A 10,000-nucleotide genomic window follows, 5' to 3' on the forward strand; every position below is an offset into this window, starting at 1 on the left:
TGTGTGTGTGTGTGTGTGTGTGTGTGTGTGTGTGTGTGTGTGTGTGTGTGTGTGTGTGTGTGTGGATGTGTGTGTATGAGAGAGATTTTCAGAAAAAATATACATGTTAAGTTGGAGGGGTGTAGTCAGAGAGGACATGGATTGCATGTAGGAGGTGGACGAGTTAATATAAAGCAGTAAAGACTAACAGGGGATATAGGCGTTGTCATTACTGAACGAGGGAAGACCTTATTGAGATTAAGCGATGATCCAAGGAGCGGCTTTAGTGGTAAGTACCTAAGAGGATACAACCCCAATGAGGGAAGCTTGTGTATGTTAGAGCCTTTTGGAGGAAGTGGTGAGAGGTTTGTCAATGGAGAAGGTACGAGGCGGGTCTCCCAGGATATAATTAGGTTCGGGTTACAAGACGCGAGCATTGAAATGGACTAGAAGGGAGAAACACACTCATTAAATGAAAATAAAAAGAGAAGTGAAAGGAGGGAGGTGGAAACGTAAACACATGAAAAATTGAACAAGGCGGACAGAAATTTGTACACACCCGTGCGCATAAGCACGTCAAAACACACACAAGCACACGCACAAACACACACACGCATGCATGCATACACACACACACACACACACACACACACACACACACACACACACACACACACACACACACACACACACACACACACACGCACGCACACACGCACACACACACACACACACACACATGCACACACACACACACACGAACTGAAAAAAATTCAATTTCCAGCAAAATGGCACTGTACCACATGCGGCTCAGCGGATCGTCATATTTATCTCCATCCTCTTTCGTGGCCGTATGACAAATCTCTAGATATTACACATCTGTTCATGAAACTCTTTTAATATAAACCTACGGGATTTCTTTGCTTGACATCGCATTAAGGACCGCACGGACGGGGACGGGCACTGAAACATGGTGACCACAAAGTGGAAATCATTCGTAATGCAAGGAGTCTCGCACCGTAAGCATGCATCGGCAACCTGTGTGATGTGCCCATGCTGATACTCATTTAACGAAACTTTCTTATTTTTCGAACATTTTGTTGATAATTTTTAAAATTGACATAGTAACGGTTACTAGTGACTTTTGTTTTCTATCAATATAGGTACCGAGTGCAGAATGGAGAGCGTTAATATACTAGGAAATACTGTAGAGTTTACTTCTTTTGTTATAGAACTTTCCGTCAGTTGAAGTAAATGATCTGATAGTAAGTAGAATATATATAAATGCATCAAAAAAGGGACAAATTTTCTTTTTTTGAAGAATACTTTTCATTTATTTGGGTATTGCAAAGTGTCCCTTGGTCGCAAAGGGTGTAACTCGGAAGGCCACAGGCTATAACAGGGACCTTCAAGTAGAACAAGCACTGTCTAAAAATCATGTCAAATTCAAGAAGGATGGAGCACAAGCAAGTTATCTAATCACACACACACACACACACACACACACACACACACACACACACACACACACACACACACACACACACACACACACACACACACACACACACACACACACACACACACACACACACACACACACACACACACACACACACACACACACACACACACACACACACACACACACACACACACATACACACACACACACGCACACCACTTTGAGTCTGGTGTTTACGCTTATCCTCCTTTCAATATATATATATATATATGTATATATATATATATATATATATATATATATATATATAAATATATATATATATATACATATATATAAGAGAGAAATGGTTGGGGAAGGGCAAACGAAGATGTGTTGGGAAAAGAGTTTATTGCCCTAACGTTGCGGCCACCTTGGTCTTCTTCAAAGGACTTGTTGCAATATCATAAGATCACAAGTCTTATACTCGTAGCGAGAGTAAACCCGGCAAACTATGGGTAGATGTGTCAGGTTTCCCTTTGGCTACCGATTTAATTATCAAGACACTTGCTAACACATCCACTCATAGCTTGCCGGGTTCCCTCTCGCTATGATTATAAGACTTTTGATCTGATTATATTGCAACAAATCCTCTGAAGGAGACCAAGTTGGTCGCAACGTTAGGGCAATAAACTCTTTTCCCAACACATCTTCGTTTGCCCTTCCCCACCCATTTCTCTCTCATTTATCTTAGATAATTTATATACAAATATATATATATATACATATATATATATATATATATATATATATATATATATATAAACAAACATACACACACACACACACACACACACACACACACACACACACACACACACACACACACACACACACACACACACACACACACACACACACACACACACACACACACACACACACACACACACACACACACACACACACACACACACACACACACACACACACACACACACACACACACACACACACACACACACACACACACACACACACACACACACACACACACACACACACACACACACACACGAACTGTGTGTGTGTGTGTGTGTGTGTGTGTGTGTGCGTGTGTGTGTGTGTGTGTGCAATTATACGAATGTGTGTGTGTATGTTTGCGTGTTTGTATGTGTACTTGTGTATGTGGAAGGGCACATATGTAAACTCACCATGACGCTAAGGGTTCGGGTGAACTGGTAAAATATCATTCGGTATGGTTCGTTACAGATAGTTCTGAAGACTTTGTACACACAAATTGGGAAGAGAGTAACATTATTTTACATTGTATACTTTGAGTAGGGTAAATTAAAAAAGTAGAGCCATCACACTTATAATCTTCTTAATGTGGTAAAAGATTTAAAGAAAATTTTCTCCTCCCATCTGAAGTGAAACAATGAGAGGGAACACTATGTGGTTGCGAGAGATATTTTTGAATACAAAGGAAGTTACGGTTGTCGGCAATAACGTTAATGTATGGGGAAGATTTATACTTATCGATTCCGGAGTCTTCACGCATTCTTGGGCTCTCAAAGGGTCTCGCGCTGGATACTCCACTAAGCGTTGTAAGTTTTGTTGTGAAGATTGATGGCTGCTTCAGTGAGGAATGTGGTGGGTGATGTGTTCTGCTTTGTTCATTCTTCGTAAGTACGAGGGCCCTAGAATAATCTCCGATTGGTTCATTGTGACTGTCATTCGCCCCGGACTTCCAAGCAGTATGTTTATGAATTAGTGTAGGTAATTTTCTATTTATGCCAGCAAAACAGAAAATATTCTATTCATTTGAAGAGAAGTCTTGTCTTGATTATAAATGCGTTAATTTATATATTTCAAATAATTTTACATAGAACACGTTCCATGTGATTTGGTCCTTAACTCTATCCTCAGATGAATATAATCTTTGGACATTAACTAGGCCCGGACTTCCAAGCAGTATGTTTATGAATCAATGTAGGTCATTTTCTATTTATGCCAGCAAAACAGAAAAAATTCTATACACTTGAAGAGAAGTCTTTGTCTTGATTATAAATGCGTTAATTTATATATTTCAAATAATTTCACATAGAACACGTTCCATGTGATTTAGTCCTCAACTCTATCCTCAGATGAATATAATCTTTGGACATTAACTAGGCCCGGACTTCCAAGCAATATGTTTATGAATCAATGTAGGTCATTTTCTATTTATGCCAGCAAAACAGAAAATATTCTATACACTTGAGGAGAAGTCTTGGCTTGATTGTAAATGTGTTAATTTATATATTTCAAATAATTTCACATAGAACACGTTCCATGTGATTTGGTCCTCAACTCTACCCTCAGATGAATAAAATCTTTGGACATTAACTAAGCTGATATTTGCAAAATTCTCATTGGGTGCGAACGTGTTCTGTATAATACGATGCCTCATTCCTTCATTGCAGTGATATTGTACATGTTTTTCCTGGTTTTCATTCAATTATTTCATTCATCCGGGGCCAGAAAATTGTTTTAAAAGAGTTAGAGATTTTCTCGTTTCTTTTTATTCGATTTTGACTTTACAGACTTTCTTCTGGCCAATAATGCCATCATATTTGGTCTAAAGCAGAATTTTGTGCAGAAAGGAGGCTGTCTTAATTATTACTTTCGATACGATTACATAATTTTGTTTTGGATAATGTACGACAATTCTATTAGGTTTTTAAAAAGGCTTCGTTTAATAAGTTTATTTTTTTCCTAGCAAACGCTAGATAAGTTTAATCACACGAAGGATCCTTCTAAATCAAGTCTTTAAGCAAAAATCACTAATTATGGTCTGTAGTATTTATAGGAGCAGGTCGTGAAGTTAACTTCTGGAAAAAACATATATGCGCTTGTACAAAAATCCCATCAAAAGCATACAATTGTTCCTCATACCTCATTCATCTGTGTTGAATTTTGCAGCCTGGCCGAAGAAAATTTTCCTCTGGTCTGCTGACATCTGCATAGAGAAATAATGGAAATAGACGCTGCGCACGTTCGTCAGCTCCTTTGGGCCAAAGGATTTCCTCAATTGACTGTAATTTGTATCCTTTCCGGCACCTAGAACATGGAGGGCTTCAATAGGAGTACTCGAGGGTCGGCATTTGTGCAATCTACTTCATGAATGTGAATGTGAATTTGTTATTTGTATTATTATAGTTTTTATTTATTCATTTATTATTATTATGATCTTTTTTCGCATCCGATCTAGATATGGACCAAAAGGTCTCCTGTCGGCATGCTCCGCCTTTGTAATCCTTTGTAATCCTTTGATTTTGGTTCTAGATGAAATACTTGATTATTGTACTTGATGATCAACTAGTAAAAAAAAGAAATATTTCTTCGGGTAGTTTACTTTTTTCTACAACTTATTTAGAAGAAAATGAGATCATGATTAAGAATTACTGTGTAAATATTATCTATCTGCCTCAGAAAAATCAAGAAGTGTACTGGAATTGATAGCACGACTTTAAAAGCCCAGCTATTATCAATCAGTTATTTCATTTAATTTTTAATCATATATATTTTTATAATTTATGTATATATATATTTATCATACTGTCTTTGACTGGTCCGATACTACTTGCTTCTGTTTGGTCCTCAGATCTGATTAGAAATTGATAGAATGAAAGAAGTACGGTTGTAAGAGACAAAGCTCATACTAAATATAACAAAGAAAGAGTGCAAAGTCACTTAAAGCATTTAAACATATTCTATCTCTATTCAATTTACATAATATCAGATCTAGAGATTTCATATCTTCTGCAACGACAGCCACGTCTTCCAGCCTTAGTCAACCCTATTGACACCACTGTCTCCCTTCGCTGCATGACTGAACACCTATCCCAGGGCAAGGTTGAAAAGCCAAAGAGCTTATAAGCATCCCTTTCTCACACCGGAAACAATGTCAAAAGGCTCACTGAACAATGAAGAAAAAAGAAAGAAAAATATATATATGTATATGTATATGTATATGTATATATATATGTATATGTATATGTATATGTATATCTATATCTATATCTATGTCTATCTATCTATCTATCTATCTATCTATATATATATACTTATATATATATATATATGTATATATATATATATATATATATACATATACATACATACACACACATACATACATATATATATATATATATATATATATGTATATGTATATGTATATGTATATATATATGTATATATACATATATATATTTGTGTGTGTGTGTGTGTGTGTGTGTGTTTATATATATGCATATATATATACACACACACACACACACACACACACACACACACACACACACACACATATATATATATATATATATATATATATATATATATATATATATATATATATATATATATATGTTGGTGTTGGGCCGCTTGCTGACCCTTCACCGCCGATACGATCTACCTCCATTGTCGTCAGTCTTGCACACTTATCATTCATTCTTCCGTATCCTCCATCCCGGCACTTCTTAGGTCTTGTTATCCATCCATCTTCTTCTGGGTCTTCCTACTGATCTTCTTCCGCTGATAATTCTTTCTGTCGTGACCTTTCTTGGGATTCTGTCTATTTCCATTCGGTCGAATGACCAGCCCATTGCATTCGTCTTGTCTTTATTGTACTTACGATGCTTTGGAAAGAAATAAAGAGAGGAAGAGGAGGCGAATCAAGTAGAGAAGAAAAGGTAAAAGGTACAGATGGAGAGATGATCATGGAAGAGATGGCAGTAAGGGGAAGATGGGCAGAATATTTTAGGGAGTTGCTAAATGTGAAGGAGGATAGGGAAGGAAAGATAGCTGCAGTGGGAAATGCGAAGAAAATGAGAGTGATGAGTGAGGAGAATGGAGGAGAAATAAGGAAGGATGAGGTGAAGGCAGTTGTAAAGATGATGAAAGCAGGTAAGGCACCTGGTCTGGATGGATGCCATGCAGAATGTCTGAAAAAGGGAGGTTCAGTGTTGGTGGACTGGTTGGTGAGGTTATTTAATGTTTGCTGGAGAGAGGGTAGAGTACCGGAGGACTGGAGAAGTGCCTGTATAGTTCCTCTTTACAAGGGAAAAGGGGACAAGTGTGAATGTAGTAGTTTCAGAGGGATTAGCCTGTTAAGTGTAGTAGGGAAGGCTTATGGGAGGATCTTAATTGAGAGGATTAGGAGAGGAACAGAAGGAGTAATTGGTGAGGAACAGTGTGGATTTAGGACAGGTAGATGTTGTGTAGATCAGATCTTTGTGGTAAGACAGATATGTGAGAAAGCTATAGGAAAGGGGAAGGATGTTTTTTGGGCTTTTATGGATCTGGAAAAGGCTTATGATAGGGTAGACAGAAAGGCATTGTGGGAGGTTATGCAGATTTATGGGATAGGAGGAAAGCTTCTAGGAGCTGTCAAGAGTTTTTATGAGAGTAGTAGAGCTTGTGTCAGGATTAGAAATGGAGAGAGTGAGTGGTTTGAGGTAAAGGTGGGACTTCGTCAAGGATGCGTTATGTCGCCCTGGCTGTTCAACTTATACATGGATGGGGTGGTGCGAGAGGTGAATGCTAGGGTAGTGGGTCAGGGATTGGAGATGGTTAAAGAAAATGGAGAAAAGTGGGAGGTGAGCCAGCTGTTGTTTGCGGACGACACTGCGCTTGTGGCAGGGTCAGAGGAGGGATTGAGGAAGTTGGTGGCAGAGTTTGGGAGAGTATGCGATAGAAGAAAGCTAAAGATAAATGTAGGTAAAAGTAAGGTGATGAGATGTACAAGGGGTGAAGGTGGCAGTAGACTGGAAGTGAACATTAAGGGAGAGCGACTGGAGGAAGTGGATAGTTTTAGATACTTGGGTGCAAGTGTAGCAGGAAAAGGTGGAGTGAAGGTGGAGGTAGAATGTAGATTGAGAGAAGCGAGTAAATGCCTTGGTGGATTAAAGAGTGTAATGAGGAATAGACATTTGGGAATGGATGCGAAGAGGAGACTGTATGAAGGAGTGATTGTGCCAACAGCACTGTATGGGCAGAAACGTGGAACATAAGAGAAGAAGAGAGAAGGAGTTTGAATGTGTTTGAGATGAGGTGTCTGAGAAGTATGGTGGGGGTTACTAGGCTGGATAGAGTGAGAAATGAGGAGGTGAGGAGGAGAACAGGGGTGAAAAAGGATTTGGGAGATAGGGTTGATGAAAGAATATTAGGATGGTTTGGACACATGGAAAGAATGAGTGAAGAAAGACTAGTAAAAGAGGTATGGAAGGCAGATGTGGAGGGAGTGAACATGAGGGGACGTCCTAGGATGAGGTGGATGGATGGGGTGAAGGGGGCTTTGGGGAAGAGGGGAATGTCTGTTGAGGAAGGAAGGGAGAGGACGGAAGACAGAGGTGAGTGGAGAATGGTTGTATATGGATGATGTTGTGATTGCATGAGGAGGAATGGGCAGGGGGGTGGGGGGTGGGGTAATATGTGTGAGTAATTTTTGACGCAGCCCGAAGGGATTTTCTCCCCGTCCTCTCCTTATATGCAAGGGGGGACGGAGAGGGGGGGTCGCCGATTAAATGAAGCGGCCTTGCTGTGGATGTGCTATGTCTTGCGACACTGCTTCTGACCCAGGGCGGTGGGCAGGGTGCAGGGATGACCCGTCATCCAGGAGGTGCTCAGAAGAGAGGGAGGGTGGGAGGGGTGTGGAGTGTATGTAGGGATGAAATGGGTGGGAGTGTTTTTATGCCTTTCCCTTTTTGGCTACCTCCCTTGTAAGGGGGAAAAAGCCTTGGTATATGTATGTATGTATGTACGATGCTTCCTTAATTTGCCAACACTCTCAGTTCATGGTTGTGTCGCCGTCTGCATGCTTGGTCATCTACACCTGTGCTATTCAACCTAGGTGGACAGTCCACCTTATAGTGGACGCGATTAAGTGAGGATTGGACAGCCCTCTAGGGGTGGACTACTGGGTGGACGAGATCCTCACCTGCACGTGTCTGTATATATATACAAGAGACTCTCTCTCTGTGGTTCACAGGGAAGTATTAGTGGCAAAGCGACTGAATGAAACTAGAAATGCTATGGAAATATGTAACTTTGAGCTTCTACTTGATGATGTTGTCAAAATGGTTAATCATATCAATGCACATAGAATGTTTAGAGTTGTGTAAGGACATGGATGCTAATTTCACCAAACTCCTTCTTCATACTGTAGTGTGGTTAGCTCTATGGTGAAACTGTAAATTTGGGTGGCAGTTAGCGACCTTTCCAAATCTCGGGAAGCAGTAGTGTTCTGAGTTCATAGACTTTTAGACCTTCGGTGGGTTATTGGGTTAAGGCGACTGACAATGGAGCCTCACTAGTGAATTTCTCATATATATATATATGTATATACATATATATATATATATATATATATATGTATATATAAATATATATATACATATATTAAGTATATATATATACATATATACATATATATATTATATATATATACATATATATATATATATGCATATATATATATATATATATATATGCATGATAAGTCACTTGAACTCGTGATTGTAAATATACAGAAAAACCACCAAGAAAAAAATAAATTTATGACCGAGTGCTTTCGTCTCAATAGACGAAAGCGGTCGGTCATCAATTTTTATAAATTCCTTGGTGTTTTTTCTGTATATATGTTTATATATATATATATATATATATATATACATACATATATACATATATATACATATATATATATATATATATATATATATATATATATATATATATATATATATAAAGGAGCTATAGGCAATTCCCTCAAAGAATGTCAGTCGATCCTACGTTTTCGTTTGGCAGCCCTGCTCACCCTTCGCTACAATGTAATTCGCGAACTTTTTCATATTTCAATTTCCGATCTGAGTGTCACTCTTCTGGCCATATACGTTCGTACAACCATATTCAAAGATTCAAGAAGATAATGAATATAAGATGATGAAAGCCGTAAAGCAATCAAGATGCGAAAAACCACGAGCGGTATGTACTCAAGTCAAGTGCAATTTTGACTCATGAGATTGATTGGGGTAGAGGGAAGGAGTGAGAGATGGAGATGGAAAGATGCTGTGCTTCCGCCACCCGGCCAGTATCAAAAGATATATATGGAGTATAAGCCATTGTCTGAGGCGAAATTTGATTGCTGATAAACGATGGTAACTTCTGTTTAGTAGACATTGTAGGAGGACCAGAGAGCTGTGTACCGTTCCAAAATAATAATAACGCAAAAAAAGAAATTAATACAAACATTAATTATTGTGACCGCTTACAAAAACACGCTCCTTCAAGGATTATGATAAATCCATCTGGGCTGGCGGTCGTGAACTGAAATTTCATTATAAAGATTATGATAATAATAATAATAATAATAATAATAATAATAATAATAATAATAATAATAATAATAATAATAATAATAATAATAATAATAATAATAATAATAATAATAATAATAATAATAATAATAATAATAATAATAATAATAATAATAATAATAATAATAATAATAATAATAATAATAATAATAAT

The sequence above is a fragment of the Oratosquilla oratoria genome, chromosome 8, assembly GCF_046742065.1.
Source record: "Oratosquilla oratoria isolate Oo_2021 chromosome 8, ASM4674206v1, whole genome shotgun sequence".
Lineage (NCBI taxonomy): Eukaryota > Metazoa > Arthropoda > Malacostraca > Stomatopoda > Squillidae > Oratosquilla > Oratosquilla oratoria.